The 19207-nt window shown below is 47.4% G+C and overlaps 1 long non-coding RNA gene across 1 annotated transcript in view; it reads right to left on the reverse strand.

Annotated features, from left to right (window-relative positions):
• The window catches only part of LOC135983962 (uncharacterized), a 30444-nt gene extending 11606 nt beyond the window's left edge, over nucleotides 1-18838 (reverse strand). The window contains exon 1 of the long non-coding RNA XR_010601848.1: nucleotides 18756-18838. This is a non-coding gene — a long non-coding RNA (uncharacterized LOC135983962). The remainder of the gene's footprint in view (nucleotides 1-18755) is intronic.
• Between the last annotated feature and the right edge of the window lie 369 nt (nucleotides 18839-19207).

Here is a 19207-nt window from a genome sequence, read left to right on the forward strand (position 1 = left end):
CTCTTCACTTGAGAATCACTTAAAACAAGTTTATCAATGCTGGAAGTGTGACCCTCAGGCCTGATCTACACTACAAACTTAGGCTAACAGAAGCCACCTTATGTCAACTGAATAACGTATGCGTCTACACTACCAGTACCCTTCCACCGACTTAACTCACCTATAACATCAGCTTAATTACTCCACCTCCATGAGAGGCGTAGCGCTTTATTTGATATTGATAGATTGACAGAGAGGCAGTGTAGATGCAGCGTTGTGTAAGTAGACTGAAGTGGCCTCGAGGAGGTGTCCCACAATGCTCCGCTGTGACCGCTCTGGAGATTGTTTTCAACTCTACTGCACAGCAGCCAGGTACACAGGAAACAGCCCCTCCGCTGTTAAAGCCCAGGGAACTTTTGAATTCCCATTTCCTGTTTGATCAGTGTGGAGAGCTCCTCAGCCCAGTTGATCATGGAGACTCAATGCCCCAAACGCACTCCAGCCTGGAGTACACAGGAGGTGGTGGATCTTTTTGGTCTGTGGGGAGAAGAATCTGTGCAGGCACAGCTCCAATCCAGTTGAAGAAATGTAGACATCTAAGAAAAGATTGCGCGGGTCATGGGGGAGAAGGGCTACAGCAGGGACACACAGCAGTGCTGCGTGAAAATCAAAGAACTTTGGCAGGCGTACCAGAAGACAAGGGAGGTGAACAGGCATTCTGGTTCTGCACCACAGACATGCCACTTCTACAGTGAGCTGCATGCGATTCTCGGCGGCGACACCACCACTATCCCCAAACGCAGCATGGACACCTCCCAGGGGTCTGAGTCCCAGGCAACAATGAGGAGAACATTGTGGATGAGGAAAAAGCGGAGGAGTAAAATAGGAGATAGGCAATCGAGGGATCCATTCTCTCCAAGAGCAAGGAGCTATTTTTAACCCCGGAGCAATCCAGCCAGTTGCAGGACAGCATGATGGCTGAGCATGGAGCCTGGGAAGGCACCTCTAGTGAGCATGCAATTCCAGTGAAGCTGTAGGGGTTACACGCTCTTATATTTTATGTTTAATATGAACAAAAAGTGAGGTGCAGTGGCTACGCAGACGATGCCCCCTGGAAAAGCCTGTTATGTGCACAGGGATGGCCTGGGAATCCTCCACGGAGATCACCAGGAAACTTTCATGGACGTACTCTACAATCCTTTGCAGAAGGTTTCTGGAGAGGACTGCCTTATTTCTTCCACCACGGTCTGACACTTTCCCACGCCACTCCAGTATTAACTTGGCTGGAATCATTGTGTTACACAGCAGAGCTGCATAAGGACCAGGTCTGTACCCAGACGCTTGCAGCATCTGTTCCCTTGCCACTTCTGTCACCCTCAGCAGACTGATATCACATAGAGTCACCTAGGGTAGACGGCGCAAGTTTTCATTACAAGTGCTCGTGCCGCAAACAACAGAGCAGGGATGGGCAAATTTACTGACCCGCTGAGCTGCATACAACAATCTTCAAAAGTTCAAGAGCTGGGGCACGCCTGCCGGGGCGTGGGGCTTCAACCCCACTCTTGCTGAAGCCCCGGCAGGCATGCCCCACGAGGCTGAAGCCCTGAGACCCCCTCGCCCCGCTGGGCAGAAGCCCCTACCCCACCACCCCACTGCAAGGCAGAGGTCCTGAGCTCCCCCACAGTCTGGTAGGTGGAGAATTTGGGGGGAGTGTGGGGGTCTCCATGAGCCACACTTTAACTCGTTTGGCCATCCTTGCAATAGTGCATGTGATCCCCCGCCCATGGTGATTTCCAGGTTCCTCAACATGCCGGTGTTTTAGCTGGCAGGGATCAGCACTGAACGCAGAATCTGCGTGCCCAGGGTGACTTCTACCAGCAGTGTTAAGGGAAGTGGGGGTGGGCTTTCTGTGTTCTCTCATGGCTGCAAAATCCCCCTCCCCCCCATTCCCGGAGCTGCCTCGAACAGACAGCAATTTGGGAGGCTTAACGCTGGTCCCTGGTCTCAAAGCACCATCCATGTTACTCCCGATGCGGGTTTGCCACAAGTTGCAGCACAAGGCCTGTCGCACATACTCACCATGGCTGGAACAGCAAACCATTCACTGAATAGCTAGGGATACTGATTATGTTCTGGCTTGCATTTGAGTGTAATAAGGGGAGTGATTTTTAAAAAGCAACCTTGTACTAGACCGAGGCTATGCACAGAGAAGCTGACTTGGTTTCTCCCCTCCCAATTTTATCACATTTTGCCCAAGGTTAAATTATTTTCCTGTTCTTTCAGGTTCTTTATGTTTGTGCATAAAAGTTTACATTTTGAGAATGAAATACTCTATTTATTCCAAGCATGGGGTGTTTCACGGAAGAGGAGGTAGGGGGAAACTGATGCAATGGAGGGTATGGTATGATATGGCATATGCACGCAATCTATTGCCGATGCTAGTTAGGGAACCCCATCATGGCATAACCATCCACTATGTCCTGCACATTGTCCAAAGTCACTACCCTTCTCAGCAGAAGCTGATTAATGGCCCTGCATACTTGGATCACAACAGCTCCTGTGGTGGATTTACCAACTCTGAATTGATTCCCCACTGACAGGTGGCAGTCTGGTGTTGCAAGCTTCCACGGAGTGATCACCACTCGCTTCTCCACTGTCAGAGCAGGTCTCATTTTAGTATTGCTGTGCTTCAGGGCTGGGGAAAGCTCTGCACAAAGTTCTCGGAAAGTGACCTTCCACATTCAAAGTTCTACAAAAACTGCTCATCATCCCATGGCTGCATAACGATGTGATCCCACCAGTCAGTGCTTGTTTCCTGGGACCAGAAATGGTGCTCCACCATATTCAGCTGCTGCACGACGGCCAGCAGCATCTGGGATTTGTTTCATTTTATGGCTTTCAGCAGGGCTGCTTGAATGACATTGCAATGTTCCGCAGGGTGGCTCCTGTCTCAGTTCTGAAAATACTGCAGGCTAAGGCACAAGGTGTTTGTAATGCTCACAACAAGAGTGCACAGCTGAGTAGGGTCCATGCTTCTCAGGCTATGGTGTATGCCCGACTAAGCCAGGCTTTCGAAAAAAAGTGGGGAAAAGTATGGGTTGTTTGCAGTAGATATCAGGGGAGGGAGGGAGGGAAGAAGGGAGGAAACTGCACCATGGGAGTTGAAGCGATGTTCCCATTCTCCTCTGTGACAATGTTTCAGTCCCATGAGGCACTGCAAGCTCTTCCCAAAACTCCCCGTGGTTAGTTGCACTGTGGGATAGCTACCCAAGGTGCACTGCTCTGTGCATCAATGCACGTGCTGCTAGTGAGGACACACTCCACCAACACAATAAGCGTGATGTGGACATGCCTGACTGGCTTAATTACTGAGGCAGCTGGATGTCGACTTAAATTAAATCAACTTAACTTTGCAGTGTAGACATGCCCACAGTGAACCAATAAATTGTATGTACCTCCTGCCAACTACGCCAATGTAACAAACTGCTGGATATACCCAAGGCTGCATGCCACTATGTTACCTCTCTGCCTCAGCAAGTGCGACCTTTGCTAATGATTGGACTGTGCATCGGCTCCCTGCCACACCAGTCTGTCTTTCTCAGCAGCAAACTCTTCAAGGTTCTCCCAAACTAAATCTTGCTTGCAGGTAACAATGAACTCCAGACCTTGAGCTCTTCAGAGATGTTTCTTTGTAATGCACTGCCCCATTACTGAGCATGCACAGAAGATAACATTTTTGTTATTCTGTTCAAGAGTCAGTGCATCACAGCTTAACAATTTACCTGGAGTAAATACACCCTCCCCTTCAACACAGCTCTGAATTGGTTTATAGTAAAAATACAACAAGTTTATTAACAAAAGAGCATGGATTCAGTGATACCAAGTAAAAGAGATAAAGGTAGAGATGGTTGCAAGCAAATAAAAGTGAAAACATGCATCTAAAATTCTATAATTCAATCTAGCAAGATACAATCTTTGTTCAAGATGGTTTATTTCATCCCCAGTCTCCTTTCCAACTTTTTACTGGATGGCCTGGCCAGGATGTATCACGGAGCGCAAATTGCTTGGTTTCTTTTGTCTCCTTAAGGTGAAGGATAAAGATGGAATTTCTCTATTCCTTATATTCCCAGAGATGTTTTGTCCTAAAAGTCAGGAAGACATCCTGGGGATTCAGACTCCTGAATCTCCCCGGGGTGCAGGAGCCATGTTAATTCTCTGTTTCTCGACTTCAGGCTCAGGCTAACCCCCACTGTCTTGATAGCTTTGTTTACAGCTAATACATAGATTGAGGTAATCCCATATTCCTGTGTCTAGGACAGACCTATTTATCCCTTTACCTAGGCTAGGCTAGGCTGTCTGGTCTTAAACTTGTTCTAGTAACATCAAACAGAGGGAATTCATAACGTCAAAAACAAGGTTGGCACATGCATTTTACATTGATATTAATAACCAGCATGTTATTAGCTTTCACCCGATACCTCACAAAGCATATTTTGTACCAATATTATTGCCGTAGTGTGTGGGGCATGAATACAGTGGTGCCTGTGGTCACAGACACCAACTTGAAAGGTAATCATTTCCAAAAAAGGAGCTAAAAGGATTTCCTGGCATTAACTTTGCGCTTCAATATAATCAATATTGCCTGCCAGTTTTTATAGTTTTACAATCATATTCTCACACTTAAAAAAATTACTCCTGCCGCCTGTTACTTACCGTCTATAAGGCCCAAATAAATCACAGCGGAAACCAAACAACTAGCTGACTCCACAGTGGAAACAGTGAAAATGACTCAGCAACTTTGCAGTGCTGTTATATTAGGCAGGGCCGGCTCTAACTTTTTTGCCGCCCCAGGCAAAAAAGAAGAGACCCGCCCTGCCGTACCCCCCCGCCCACGAGTGCTGCCGAAATCCCCGCTCCCCCCAACACCATGCCGCCCAAAGCCACGCCCCCTCCAAGCGCCGTGCCGCCCGAGGCCCCCGCCCCCTTCCGAGTGCCGCACCGCACCAGCCCCCGCCCCCCCGAGCACCACGCCGCCCGAAGCCCCGCCCCCGAGCACCGCCCGAAGCCCCCCCCTCCGAGCACCACGCCGCCCGAAGCCCCCGCCCTCCCTCTGAGCACCGCACCACACCAGCCCCCGCCCCTCCTGAGCACCACGCCACCCGAAGCCCCGCCCCTGAGCACCGCCCGAAGCCCTCACCCCCCCTCCGAGCACCACGCTGCCCGAAGCCCCGCCCCCCCAGCACCACGCCGCCCGAAGCCCCCGCCCCCAGCACCACGCCGCCCGAAGCCCCGCCCCCCCAGCACCACGCCGCCCGAAGCCCCCGCCCCGAGCGCTCCGCCGCCAAATCAAAAATAATAATAATAATAATAATAAAAAAAAAATCAAGCGCCGCCCTGCCCCAAGGTGCCGCCCCAAGCACGTGCTTGGTCGGCTGGTGCCTGGAGCCGGCCCTGATATTAGGCATTCTAGAACAGTCAGGTCTTTTATAGTGTTGTCTGAGCATCCATCTAACAGATGATTTCTTAACTATATAAGGTGGCCAGCACAGGAATTTGCATCTGAGGGGAAAATTACCCCCTCACTAAATGATTGGACCCTAATCCTGCTAATACTTACAGGCAGATGAATGGTCCCAATGGTGTTTGCTGGATCAGGACTCGGCAGTTCAATGGAAGACGGAAAATCAAAATTCTCTGAGAGATAGTTAAAGGATTATTTTTCTTTATTAGTTGCTGAATAGCTGCTGAATTACATTTTCATGTTTTGTTCATGTCAGATTTGTTATTTCCTGCTGCATCATCTTAGAAACCTGAGTAACAAAGACTGTGTTCAGAGTGGTAGCTGTGTTAGTCTGTATCAGCAAAAACAACAAGTAGTCCTTGTGGCACCTTAGAGAGTAACACATTTATTTGGGCATAAGCTTTCATGGGCTAAAACCCACTTCATCAGATGCATGGAGTGGAAAATACAGTAGACAGGTATATATACACAATACATGAAAAGATGGGAGTTGCCTTACCAAGTGGGGGGTCAGTGCCAACGAGACAATTCAATTAAAGTGGAAGTGGGCTATTCTCAACAGTAAAATACGAAGGGAAGAAAAATCATTTTTGTAGTGGTAATGAGGGCAATGTAATCAGGGTTGCCAATTTCAAACAGTTGACAAGAAGGTGTGAGTAATAATAGGGGGAAATTAGTATGGCGAGATTAGTTTCTGTAGTGACCCATCCACTTCCAGTCTTTATTCAGGCCTAATTTGATGGTGCCCATGTAAACAAAGCTTTATTTTATTCTGTCAGCATCCAGTGTTTTAGAAACAAGCGCATTTTGGATTTCCTAAGCTATTTGTGTCAATTTCATAAATTGGTTGTGTTGTGAGGGCCCAGTCAACATATTGTAGATCCAAAGTCTGATGGAAATAGTCATGTTTTAATGAAACTAGAAAAGAAAAAAGTATTACCCAACACAGTTTTTTGGGATCAAACTTTCTCATTTAGTGCCAGGGCCGGCTCCAGGCACCAGCTTAACAAGTAGGTGCTTGGGGCGGCCAAGGGAGAGGGGCGGCACCTGTGGCAATTCGGGGGCGGCAGGTCCCTCACTCCCTCTAGGAGCGAAGGACCTGCCGCTGAACTGCCGCCACCAATCGCGGCTTTTTTTTTTTTGCTTGGAGCGGCAGAAATGCTGGAGCCGGCCCTGTTTAGTGCTGTGAACTTAAATGTAACTGCACTGGGCTCATTCATGGGAACCAGACAGCGCAGCAGACTAGAAAGAGAAGTGAACCCAACAAGTTTAGCGTCATCATCCAGGATGAACAAAGTACAAACAAGAATCAAAGCCTAAATGTTGAAAAGTGAACAACATTTTAAACAATTCTTACAGTTTAAAAAACTAGGACATATTAGGCCATGTCTACACTAGAGAGCTTACAGTGGCCCAGCTGTATGATGCAGTTGTGCTGCTATAAGATTTTTCATGTATCTGCTTTATGCCAATGGGAGAGATCTCGCCCATTGACATCATTAAACCACCCCCAACGAGCAGCGGTAGCTATGTCGGCAGAAGAGCACTGTCTACGCCGGTGCTTCTGTTGGTGTAACTTTATATCACGCAGGGTGTGTGTGTGTGTGTGTTTTTTTTCACACCCCGAGTGACATAAGTTACACTGACAAAAGTGCTAATGTAGACATAGCCTTAGTCACTGAGGAACAGAGAACAGTTTTTATTTTGGCAAGAATCCCTTTAACTACTTTATTGTGAAATGATATAGGCCCTAATCCTGCCATTGGTTCCATATGGGCAGCCCATGCTTGGCAATGCCATACTGACCTAACTGAGGCTCTGCACAGGTGCAAGAATCTGCCTACATGGATCTAACTGAAGAACTGGAGCCATACAAAATAATTTGCATGGAGCAGCCTGATAGAACCAATAATGTCCTAATAATTCCTTGCATTGTCTCAATGTTCCATAGGCTGCGGCAAGGGACATGTAAACGTATCCAGCAGCAATAGAGAGATTAAACTTGCCATTAGCAACAGAGGGTCCTGTGGCACCTTTAAGACTAACAGAAGTATTGGGTTTCAGAGTAGCAGCTGTGTTAGTCTGTATCCGCAAAAAGAAGAACAGGAGTACTTCTGGCACCTTAGAGACTAACAAATTTATTAGAGCATAAGCTTTCGTGGACTACAGCCCACTTCTTCGGATGCATATAGAATGGATGTTCCATTCTATATGCATCCGAAGAAGTGGGCTGTAGTCCACGAAAGCTTATGCTCTAATAAATTTGTTAGTCTCTAAGGTGCCAGAAGTACTCCTGTTCTTCTTTTTTTAGAAGTATTGGGAGCATAAGCTTTCGTGGGTAAGAACCTCACTTCTTGCATCTGAAGAAGTGAGGTTCTTACCCACGAAAGCTTATGCTCCCAATACTTCTGTTAGTCTTAAAGGTGCCACAGGACCCTCTGTTGCTTTTTACAGATTCAGACTAACATGGCTACCCCTCTGATACTTGAAACTTGCCATTGTTATTTTTAAGTCACGTCACTAAACAGTACTGCTCTTCAGAGATCTGCCATGACTCATTCATTTACAGGGACACTCCCTCTGTTTGGGTTTAATTTTAAGGCAGCTGTAAAAATCCCTCAAAGTCACACAATGAAGGATTTTCCTGTGTGTGTGTATTTATTTAAATCTTTCTCATTCAAGTTGTCTCAATGACATACTGTGCCTTTCCAGGTAATAATATGGAAACTTGGAATGGAGGAGATGAAAGACATCTGTAAACCTCACATTTTTCAAAAGCTTAAGGAAATGGGTTTCATTGTAAGGAGCTAAGATTGGAAAGATCTTATAACAAGCAACATTTTTGAGGGGAGAAAGAATCTCTCCTAGATCCAAATCCTAACGGCAAGAATTCAAAAGAAGCGTTGCAAAAACGATTTAAAAAAAAACCTTTAAACAGGAAAGTATTGTTCCTATTTATCGCTTAGCTATAATCTTAACCACCTTGGCTTGATAAATATTAGAGGGGTAGCCGTGTTAGTCTGTATCCACAAAAATAACATCTGAAGAAGTGGGGGCTTTTTTACGCAGGAAAGCTTATGCCCAAATAAATCTGTTAGTCTTTAAGGTGCCACCGGACTCCTCATTGTTTTTGATAAGATGCCTGATAGGATGACATAAAGCTGTGATGATGTGTCTCTCAGGCCATGAATCATTTACTCCTGCTGCTTGAAAAGCTCCCAACATCATCAACAGATCTCCTGGGCAGTGCCTGGAATGGGAGTGGTGCCTTCTCTTTCTATCCCAAACCTAGCACTGGATCACTGGATGCATGTACATCAGTGATTCCATAAGACAAAGAGCTCAGACCTGCTGCAAGAGATTCTACTTGGCTAATGTTTCTTTCCCCAGCCTCCAAATCTCCCTTGGTTCTTGTGACCAGGTACCTCTCTCTTGCCATGACACAGCAGAAAAGCAGCAGTAGCAGCCTAAAAAGAGATTGGCTCTGGCAGCAGCCTTAGAAAATGACTCCCGCCCCCCCAACCCACAACTCCAACAATCTCCTCTGAAAAAAGGGCAAGGACGGGAACATGGAATAGAAGGGAGATACATGGGGTGGGCAAAACAGGAGAGGGAGAACTTGGGGGAAGGTGGAGCTGGGATCTGACAAGGGCAAAATTTAATAGAGACCAGCTGGGGAGAGTGAAGGAGAAGGAGAAAGAGAGAAAGGCGGCCTGAAAAGACTGGAGTGGAAGGCAAAGATTAGTGGGAGAACAAGCGGGAAGAATATGGGACATCTAGGTCAGTGGTTCTCAACCAGGAGTACATGTACTCCTCGGGGTACACAGAGATTTTCCAGGGGTACATCAGCTCATCTAGATATTTGCCTTTTTACAACAGGCTACTGTAACGATGCGGTTCTGGCGGGACCCAACTGAGAGTGCCAGTTCAGGACAAATCACTTAAAACAGGGCAGTTACAGCCCTAGGCTGGGGTTTTTCCACCTCTAACGCAAACCAAACCAAACCATCCAGACTACGAGGACTTTGGTTTCACCCCACTGGCTAACCACAAGTTACACAAGCAATTCCCTTAGACACTCCAGTTTCCCAGTATTACCACCAGTGCCACTCGTTATGGGGACAAATGGTTATGAAAACCAATACCCCATTAAAAGAAAAATGGTTCTCTTGATCCCAAAGGACCAAGCCCCAGACCCAGGTCAATATACAAATCAGATCTTACCCACAAATCACGCTGTTGCCAATCCTTTAGAATCTAAAATCTAAAGGTTTATTCATAAAAGGAAAAAGATAAAGATGAGAGCTAGAATTGTTTAAATGGAATCAATTACATACAGTAATGGCAAAGTTCTTGGTTCAGGCTTGTAGCAGAGATAGAATAAACTGCAGGTTCAAATCAAGTCTTTGGAGTACATCCATAGCTGGGATGGGTCATTCAGTCCTTTGTTTCAGAGTAACAGCCGTGTTAGTCTGTATCCGCAAAAAGAAGAACAGGAGTACTTGTGGCATAAGGTGCCACAAGTACTCCTGTTCAGTCCTTTGTGTAGCGCTTCCATTTGTAGCAAAGTCCCTCCAGAGGTAAGAAGCAGGATTGAAGACAAGATGGAGGAGAGGCATTAGCCTTTTTATAGTCTTTTCCAGGTGTAAGAACACACTTTGTCCTTATTGTGGAAAATTACAGCAAAATGGAGTCTGGAGTCACATGGGCCAGTCCCTTCATAATTTGCTGAATTGCAAGGCGGATTTGCTTTCTCTCAATGGGTCAATTGTATAGCTGATGGTCCTTAATGGGCCATCAAGCAGGCTAGGCAGAGCTAACACCAACTTGTCTGGGAAGTTTCCCAGAAGCACAGCATAAGTTTGAAATACAGACAGTATAAAGCCAATATTCATAACTTCAACTACAAAAATTGATACACACATATAGACAGCATAATTATAACCAGCAAACCATAACCTTGTCTTAGACACCTCATTTGACCCCCTTTATACAAGATTTGGTGCCACTACAGGACTTTGGTTGCAACCATGTTCTATACGCTCCCAGTTTAAATCTATAAGGTGACAGCTACATAAAAAGCACTAGCAAAATTAGTACAAACTCAAATTTCATGCAATGACTTGTTTATACTACTCTATATTCTATACACTGAAATGTAAGTACAATATTTATATTCCAATTGATTTATTTTATAATTATATGGTAAAAATGAGAAAGTTGGAAATTTTTTCAGTAATAGTGTGATGTGACACTTTTGTATTTTTATGTCTGATTTTGTAAACAAGTAGTTTAAGAGAGGTGAAACTTGGAGGTACACAAAACAAATGAGACTCCTGAAAGGGGTACAATAGTCTGGAAAGGTTTATATCCACTGATCTAGAGGAGACAGGTGTGGTTAACTGCTCCTCACTTTGTTCACTGTAAACTTTTCCTTCAGGTCATGAACACAATCTCTAACTCAGCTCCCCACTTTCTGTAATGAATGAATAAAAACAGCTGACACCAAAAAATATTGTAACAAATCCGTGGCAACATAGTACTATGCTGCACACCATCACCACTTAGAATTGCATGTCGGTAGAAGAGACACAGCTTGGGTATTTTTAATCCAAAAATACAGGCACGCAACAAATGACTCAAAGGAGAATCTCCATTATTTACCAGTATAGGGCCTGTGACACCCTGTTTGTAGTTCTAATTCCATCCATTAGTGAGCAGTGGTACATATGTGTGCATCAATTCATGAACTGTATGGCCTCTTTCAACCCAAATTATTCTACGAAATATTGGATGAGTTAAAAAATACCCTAAAGGTTCTCAAAATCATAGTCCATACTCAAAAATGGTAACTGAGATGAAAAATTTAAATGCAAGCCATAACAGGTGAATGATGCATGGGTTTTGTTCACTTAACTTTTTAGTAGCAAAGACAGAGACTCTCAACTGCTCCAAATCTTGGGACCTTGTTTGTTAACCTAAATAACAGTGTGGTTCCATTGTGTTGGGAGCAGGATTTGGGGAACCCATACAGGGAGTGTGCACCCATTGTATGCTGTACAGCCCACCTGGAACCGTGGGGGCAGAGATGACATGTGGGTGGGGCCAGGGCCAGCTCTAGGCACCAGCTAAGGAGGCAGGTGCTTGGGGCGGCAAATCTGAAGGGGCAGCACTCCGTCTGTTCTTGGGGCGGCACTCCGACTTTTTTTTCCCTTTTTTTTCTTCTTCAGCGGCACTTCAGCAGCAGCTTTTTCGTTTCTTCTTCTTCGGCAGCAGTTCGACAGCAGCTTTTTCATGTTTTCTTATTCGGCGGCAGTGCTGCGGCCGCTTTTTTTTTTTGTTGTTCTTTGCTTCGCTGCTTGGGGCGGCAAAAAAGGTAGAGCCGGCCCTGGGTGGGGCATGAAGGGTCATGTGCCTCCCCCATTTCTCCAGATACTTCTGGAGGGTATGTCCAGAAGCGAGGAGACTGCACTCACCCGAGCAGCGGTGCTCTCCGTGTGTCCAGGCAGAGCGGGGAGGGAGCAGGGCGGCTGGCTGAGCTCCTCCTCCCCCGACTCCCTACATGGGGCTGCTTCGCTTTCCCTGCTGCCTGAGTCCTAGCACTGCAACCTGCTTTGCAGGCTACCCATTGAGGTGAGTTGGGAGTGGAAGCAGAGGCAATGCGCGGGACTCCAGCAGCAGGGAAGGTGAAGCAGTCCAAGGTAGGGGGGAGGAGGAGGAGCTCAGTCAGCCACCCTGCTGCTTCCTCCCTACTCATGCTGCACCACGGACACACACAGAGTGCTGCTGCCAGGGAGGGTGCTGCCTCCTCGCTTCTCATAGAATAGCAGGGTGGGAAGGGACCTCAGGAGGTCATCTAGTCCAACCCCCTGCTCAAAGCAGGACCAACCCCAACTAAATCATCCCAGCCAGGGCTTTGTCAAGCCTGACCTTAAAAACCTCTAAGGAAGGAGATTCCACCACCTCCCTAGGTAACCCATTCCAGTGTTTCACCACCCTCCTCGTGAAAAAGTTTTTCCTAATATCCAACCTAGACCTTCCCCACTGCAACTTGAGACCATTGCTCCTTGTTCTGTCATCTGCTACCACTGAAAACAGTCTAGATCCATCCTCTTTGGAACCCACTTTCAGGTAGTTGAAAGCAGCTATCAAATCCCCCCTCATTCTTCTCTTCTGCAGACTAAACAATCCCAGTTCCCTCAGCCTCTCCTCATAAGTCATGTGCTCCAGACCCCTAATCATTTTTGTTGCCCTCCGCTGGACTCTTTCCAATTTTTCCACCTCCTTCTTGTAGCGTGGGGCCCAAAACTGGACATAGTACTCCAGATGAGGCCTCACCAATGTCGAATAGAGGGGGAACGATCACGTCCCTCGATCTGCTGGCAATGCCCCTACTTATACAGCCCAAAATGCCATTAGCCTTCTTGGCAACAAGGGCACACTGTTGACTCATATCCAGCTTCTCGTCCACTGTGACCCCTAGGTCCTTTTCTGCAGAACTGCTGCCTAGCCATTCGGTCGCTAGTATATAGCAGTGCATGGGATTCTTCCGTCCTAAGTACAGAACTCTGCACTTGTCCTTGTTGAACAGTCCACGCCATCCTCCAGATCATTAATGAAGATATTGAACAAAACCGGCCCCAGAAACGACCCTTGGTGCACTCCACTTGATACCGGCTGCCAACTAGACATGGAGCCATTGATCACTACCTGATGAGCCCGATGATCTAGCCAGCTTTCTATCTACCTTATAGTCCATTCATCCAGCCCATACTTCTTTAACTTGCTGGCAAAAATACTGTGGGAGACCATATCAAAAGCTTTGTTAAAGTCAAGGAATAACACATCCACTGCTTTCCCCACATCCACTGAGCCAGTTATCTCATCATAGAAGGCAATTAGGTTAATCAGGCATGACTTGCCATTGGTGAATCCATGCTGACTGTTCCTGATCACTTTCCTGTCCTCTAAGTGCTGCAGAATTGATTCCTTGAGGACCTGCTCCATGATTTTTCCAGAGCCTGAGGTGAGGCTGACTGGCCTGTAGTTCCCCGGATCCTCCTTTTTCCCTTTTTTAAAGATGGGCACTACATTAGCCTTTTTTCAGTCGTCTTGGACCTCTCCAGACCGCCATGAGTTTTCAAAGATAATGGTCAATGGCTCTGCAATCACATCCGCCAACTCCTTTAGCACCTTTGGATGCAGTGCATCCGTCCCCATGGACTTGTGCTGGTCCAGCTTTTCTAAATATTGTAGTCCTGAACCACTTCTTTCTCCACAGAGGGCTGGTCACCTCCTCCCCATGCTGTGCTGCCCAGTGCAGCAGTCTGGGAGCTGACCTTGTTCGTGAAGTCAAAGGCAAAAAAACATTGAGTACATTTGCTTTTTCCACTCCTCTGTCACAAGGTTTCCTCCCTCATTCAGTAAGGGGCCCACACTTTCCTTGACTTTCTTCTTGTTGCTAACATACCTGAAAAAACCCTTCCTGTTACTCTTAACATCTCTTGCTAGCTGCAACTCCAAGTGTGATTTGGCCTTCCTGATTTCACTCCTGCATGCCTGAGCAATATTTTTATACTCCTCCCTGGTCATTTGTCCAATCTTCCACTTCTTGTAAGCTTCTTTTTTGTGTTTAAGATCAGCAAGGATTTCACTGTTAAGCCAAGCTGGTCGCCTGCCATATTTACTATCTTTCTACACATCATGATGGTTTGTTCCTGCAACCTCAATTAGGATGCTTTAAAATACAGCCAGCTCTCCTGGACTCCTTTGCCCCTCATGTTATTCTCCCAGGGGATCTCGCCCATCAGTTCCCTGAGGGAGTCAAAGTTTGCTTTTCTGAAGTCCAGGATCCGTATTCTGCTGCTTTCCTTTCTTCCTTGTGTCAGGATCCTGAACTCGACCATCTCATGATCACTGCCTCCCAGGTTTCCATCCACTTTTGCATCCCCTATTAATTCTTCCTGGTTTGTAAGCAGCAGGTCAAGAAGAGCTCTGCCTCTAGTTGGTTCCTCCAGCACTTGCACCAGGAAATTGTCCCCTACATTTTCCAAAAACTTCCTGGATTGTCTGTGCACCCCTGTATTGCTCTCTCATCAGATATCAGGGTGATTGAATTCTCCCATGAGAACCAGGGCCAGTGATCTAGTAACTTATGTTAGTTGCCGGAAGAAAGCCTCGTCCACCTCATCCTGCTGGTCTGGTGGTCTATTGCAGACTCCCACCACGACATCACCCTTGTTGCTCACACTTCTAAACTTAATCCAGAGACTCTCAGGTTTTTCAGCAGTTTCATACCGGAGCTCTGAGCAGTCATACTGCTCTCTTACATACAACGCAACTCCCCCAACTCCACGGGAGTCATGAGAAATCGGGGAGGCATGTGACCACCCAGAACCTTTCATCTGTGTCCCCCCACTAGCCACAGCTACATGACGCCTCTGTGCACGGGTTGAAGCTGAGCTAGGGCCATGCTTGTGCTCTGAGCGGTCCCTGGAGCCCACCGCCCCCTCCATACTCCCTGTCCCCTAGCCTACCGCCCACCCTGGAGCCTCATGCCCCTGACCCCCGAGCAGTTCCTGGAGCTTCCCACCTTGACCTCATGTCCTCCCCACCCCCCATCCTTTGGGGCCAGTCCTTGGAGCTCTCTCCACCCCCGCATCCCAACTGGCCCTTTTCCCCTCCCCAGTCTTCCTCCAGTCTCCTGCTTCTGCCACTCCCAGCCTTGCCCATCTCCCCAGGGCTGCTATTTGGAGTCTCCTTGGTCCCTCCTGGCCCTTGCTCAAAAGTACTCACACATATATTCACACTCTGCTTTGCTGCCCAGATCCCAGCCATACCTATTTCTCCCCCTCATCTCTGCTACTTGGCTCAGTTGGGGGCATGGAGGGATGTTTTTGGGGGGCGAGCAGAAATACCAGGTGACTCAGGCCAGCCCCATGTGTCCCGTTTCCAGTTTAGGAAATAAGGTAATCTAACTCTCTGGGCAGGACGCATGGGGAGCTGGCAGGTGATCGGGGAGCTTGGGGGGCAATCGGGGGTTAGGGGGAGGGGAGCTGTGTGGAGGCCTGGACCTTGATTGTAGTTTGGCCAAGAAATTTGGACCTTGACAAAAAATAATTGACTACCCCTGCTCCCCACCACTGGGGCACAAGCAGAGCAGAGGCAACTTCAGCACTGAGGTCAGAACAGCAGCCTTAGAATTGCTCTACTGCAAGCTGTGTGGTCTGTATGCAGAATTCCTTCTCTCCAGCCCTGTAGGAGATCCCCAATGTACACAGGCTGGAGAGAGGATTTGGAGTTAAAGAATAACATATTAAATGGATGGAACACAGATAATTTCACAGAATTTTAAATGGTCCCCTCTCTCTATATAAAATATTAGGGCCAAGAAATAATATATATATATGTATAAACAATGCGGTAGCATATACAATACAGCCAAGTATATATAACTATACACTGTGTCTTATAGGATATTTTTTACACAAATGAACCACAAATTACGTTACAACGTTAATATACCGGTAATTACAGAGTTAAATAGTACACAATTTTTCATTATTTGGTCGTGTCTGTAGTTTTAAAATAATGTTTTACAGCCATAAATTAACACTTTAAAAAAGAACAGTGGTATTGCCTATATCTTCCATGTCACATCTGCTTAGTTTTACAGACACAAACAAGTTTTTGCTACTGTCAGCACTGAAGACCCAATTTAGCTGCAGAAGAGCAGAGCTGCATTGTATTGTGGCGGATGCGTCATCTGCAAAACGAGCAGGCTACATTCTGATTCTGGACTCTTTGGTGCTGGTGAGGATGTAGCAAGCAGAAAGAATATAGCCTATTTGATTATTAATTATGATTTACGATTATTCCCCTTCGGAGATCAAACGGAGCTGGCAGCACAGACAGTATAATGGGAACAAAAACTTGCTTCCACTTGTCAACTGAGCCCATTTGATATTAGGAAGTCGTCACTGCTTAGGAATAAATGAGGCAGCACTAAGAAATCATTCCACAGTGAGTGGCTTTTCTGACTAGACAGAGCTGCTGTTCTTTCTACCTTGGAAAGGCAGGATGGGTCTATTCATTGCTTTGTACACTGCCGCCCCTCCTGCCAAACAGGGAGCCCCTCTGAATTGGTGTGAAGGTAACTTAAAGGACTTACCGGTTAGGAGCCGTTTCTGGCATCCTTGTTAATTTCACTCCCAGTTGTGTGTATGTGTGTGGGGGGCGGGGAAGGGGGAACAGTGTGTGTGACCACGGCAGGGGCAGTTCTTTTCTGCCCCCTGGATGAGGGGATCTCCAATACTACTATAATACAATAGTAGGGGCTGGTTGCTGGGGTGGGGCAGTTGGCAGCAGGCTGTAGCTGCATTGTTTGTGACACACACATTCATACACATACATACTGTATGTATTACTGTCCTGTGGGGAAGGTGCCAGTGCCCTTTTAAGGGGGAGGGGGCGAGGGAGAGGGAGAGGGAAGTTCCTGGGCTAACACACCTCAGGAACTTCTGCTTAATGTGTGCTGCTTAATGGAGTCCGTCCTTCCCCAGGGGCCTGTTTGTTGGTCCAACTGCTACACTGAAGAGCTATCTTTTTTGAGAGATTCATCCATACTGTACATATATATTTAGAATATACCTGGATCAGAGTAGATTTAGATTTGTGAAGCAAGACAAGAAGATTTTGTTTTCCCAGGAAGACATTCATGTGGCTGTTCCAAAGTTAGCTTTCGAGTGCCATACGGTACCCTCACATGGTAATCGCGCGGGCTTGCTATTTATAACTGCCTCAAACAAAGCCGATCAAAGCACACATGAAGAAAGGTCTTCCAATTATAAGAACTTAATTAACAATTTGTCCGTTTTGAATCCCGAAAAATGGCAAGAGAGTCCAGAGAATCCCCATTTTGGAGAAAAGGAAATAAGAGCATTGGCTGATCAACTGAGAATCAGTCAACAGGAAACACACTTGGGATTTGTTGAATTCAAGGCTTTTGGAGGAAAAAACATTCCTGGTAAACGTAAAAGACTCGTCCTTGCAGTGGACACCCTTGCTGCAAGCAACGCTGACTGCGAAAGGGGATTCAGTGCGATGAACAACATCATTACAGTGAAATGGACTGCACTTAACACTCGTCATGCGGGGGACTTGCTATTCATTTCATGTGTGGGACCTCCTTATACTCAGTGGAATCCCATGCCATATGTGAAATTGTGGCTTGGAAAGGGCCGATGTGCAGCACATTCATCTCCAGGCATGGCACGACAACAGGGAGAGCAGTGAGAGCAGCTGTATGGCCCAATGTGGGAGTTGCTATAAGGATGTTTTGCTCCATCCAGTCCTTCCCATGGATGCACCTTTCTTGCCCCCGCTGGGCTGGCCCACTCACTCCTTCCACGTGCCAGGACTGAGCCGGGGCTGGGGCGGCTTTCCTGTGGGTAGTGGTTCCCGTTGGAGCTACAGCCCCCACCTGCCACCCCCTATTGCTTGTGTTGTTGCTGTCGCATGCCCCACAGACCTCTGTCTCCTCCCCTGTCTCCCAGGCAGCTCCCTCCCACAGCCTGGAAGAGAGAACAGCAGCTGCTGAGGCTGGAAGTTTTCCTGGGGACACCATTAAGCAGCAACCCAAAAGCTGGGCACCCACAGATTCACTGGCAGTGCCCAGCCAGACCTTGCCTCTTACAGAAGTTCCTGAGGGGTGAGCAGCAGAAATACTGTCTCCCCTGTCCCCCCACCCCTCAAAAGGGCACCGGTGCCCTCCCCACGGATAGTAATACATACAGTATGTATGTGTATGAAGGCATCTCTCAGCCAGTCTCCCTGCTCACCGCAAGCTAGAGCCTAGAGGAGAGCCCCTGCTGAGTGGGGGGGGTGGGGGAGGAACACAGAGCCTTACTGTCTGCAGCCTGGCTGGAGGAGGAGGGAGAGGAGAAACCAATGTGACAGTGAGTTTTCCCCTTCCACCTGCTTTTATTAGCTCTGGATTTAAGCTGTGCAGCCAAATGCCTATTGTATTTGTTGTGTATATTAGTATTGGAGCGATCCCCTCATCCCAGGGGCAGAAAAGAACTGCCCCTCCCATGGTCAAACACCCCCTCCTCCCTGGCCCCCAGCAACTGTGAATGACATTAACAAGGATGCGAGAAACCGCTCCTAACCCCGGGGCACAGGGAACAGCGGAGTTTAAACCTTTCTTATGCAGGGGGCAGGCTTCTCCCTCTCTCAGCCAGTCTCCTTTTCTTACCGGTCCTCTGTACCGGCCGGTACCGGCTTACTTTCACCTCTGGAAGGGGGTTTGGTGGACGGGAGGCGATGGTGTTATGCTGCTGCTACTGCTGCAGCGTCACGTGAGAGTCCCCTTTAAGTTTCCATAGAGAGGCCTCTCAGTGTCACATGATGGACATGATATAATGAAACAACATTGTAGCGAGGAAAGCATTTAGGGGAGCCCAGAGCTACATAAACAGTGACTGGGGAGGGGGCAGAGAAGGAAACTACGGGGCATCCTTCTGCACACAGGCACCCACCCACCTCCATCCTGTAGAGAGAGGGGACATGGAAAAGAGAGGAGGGGTCCCTCTGTTCCCCTCCCACCCCTCTCGGGCCAGGAGGAAGAACAACTTTTAATCAGCACAGATGGGATTGCACCTGTCTCCAGCGTCCCCACCAGCCAAAGAAAGAGGAAATTACATGGAA

The sequence above is a fragment of the Chrysemys picta genome, chromosome 1 (assembly GCF_011386835.1).
Source record: "Chrysemys picta bellii isolate R12L10 chromosome 1, ASM1138683v2, whole genome shotgun sequence".
In the NCBI taxonomy this organism is placed as follows: Eukaryota; Metazoa; Chordata; order Testudines; family Emydidae; genus Chrysemys; species Chrysemys picta.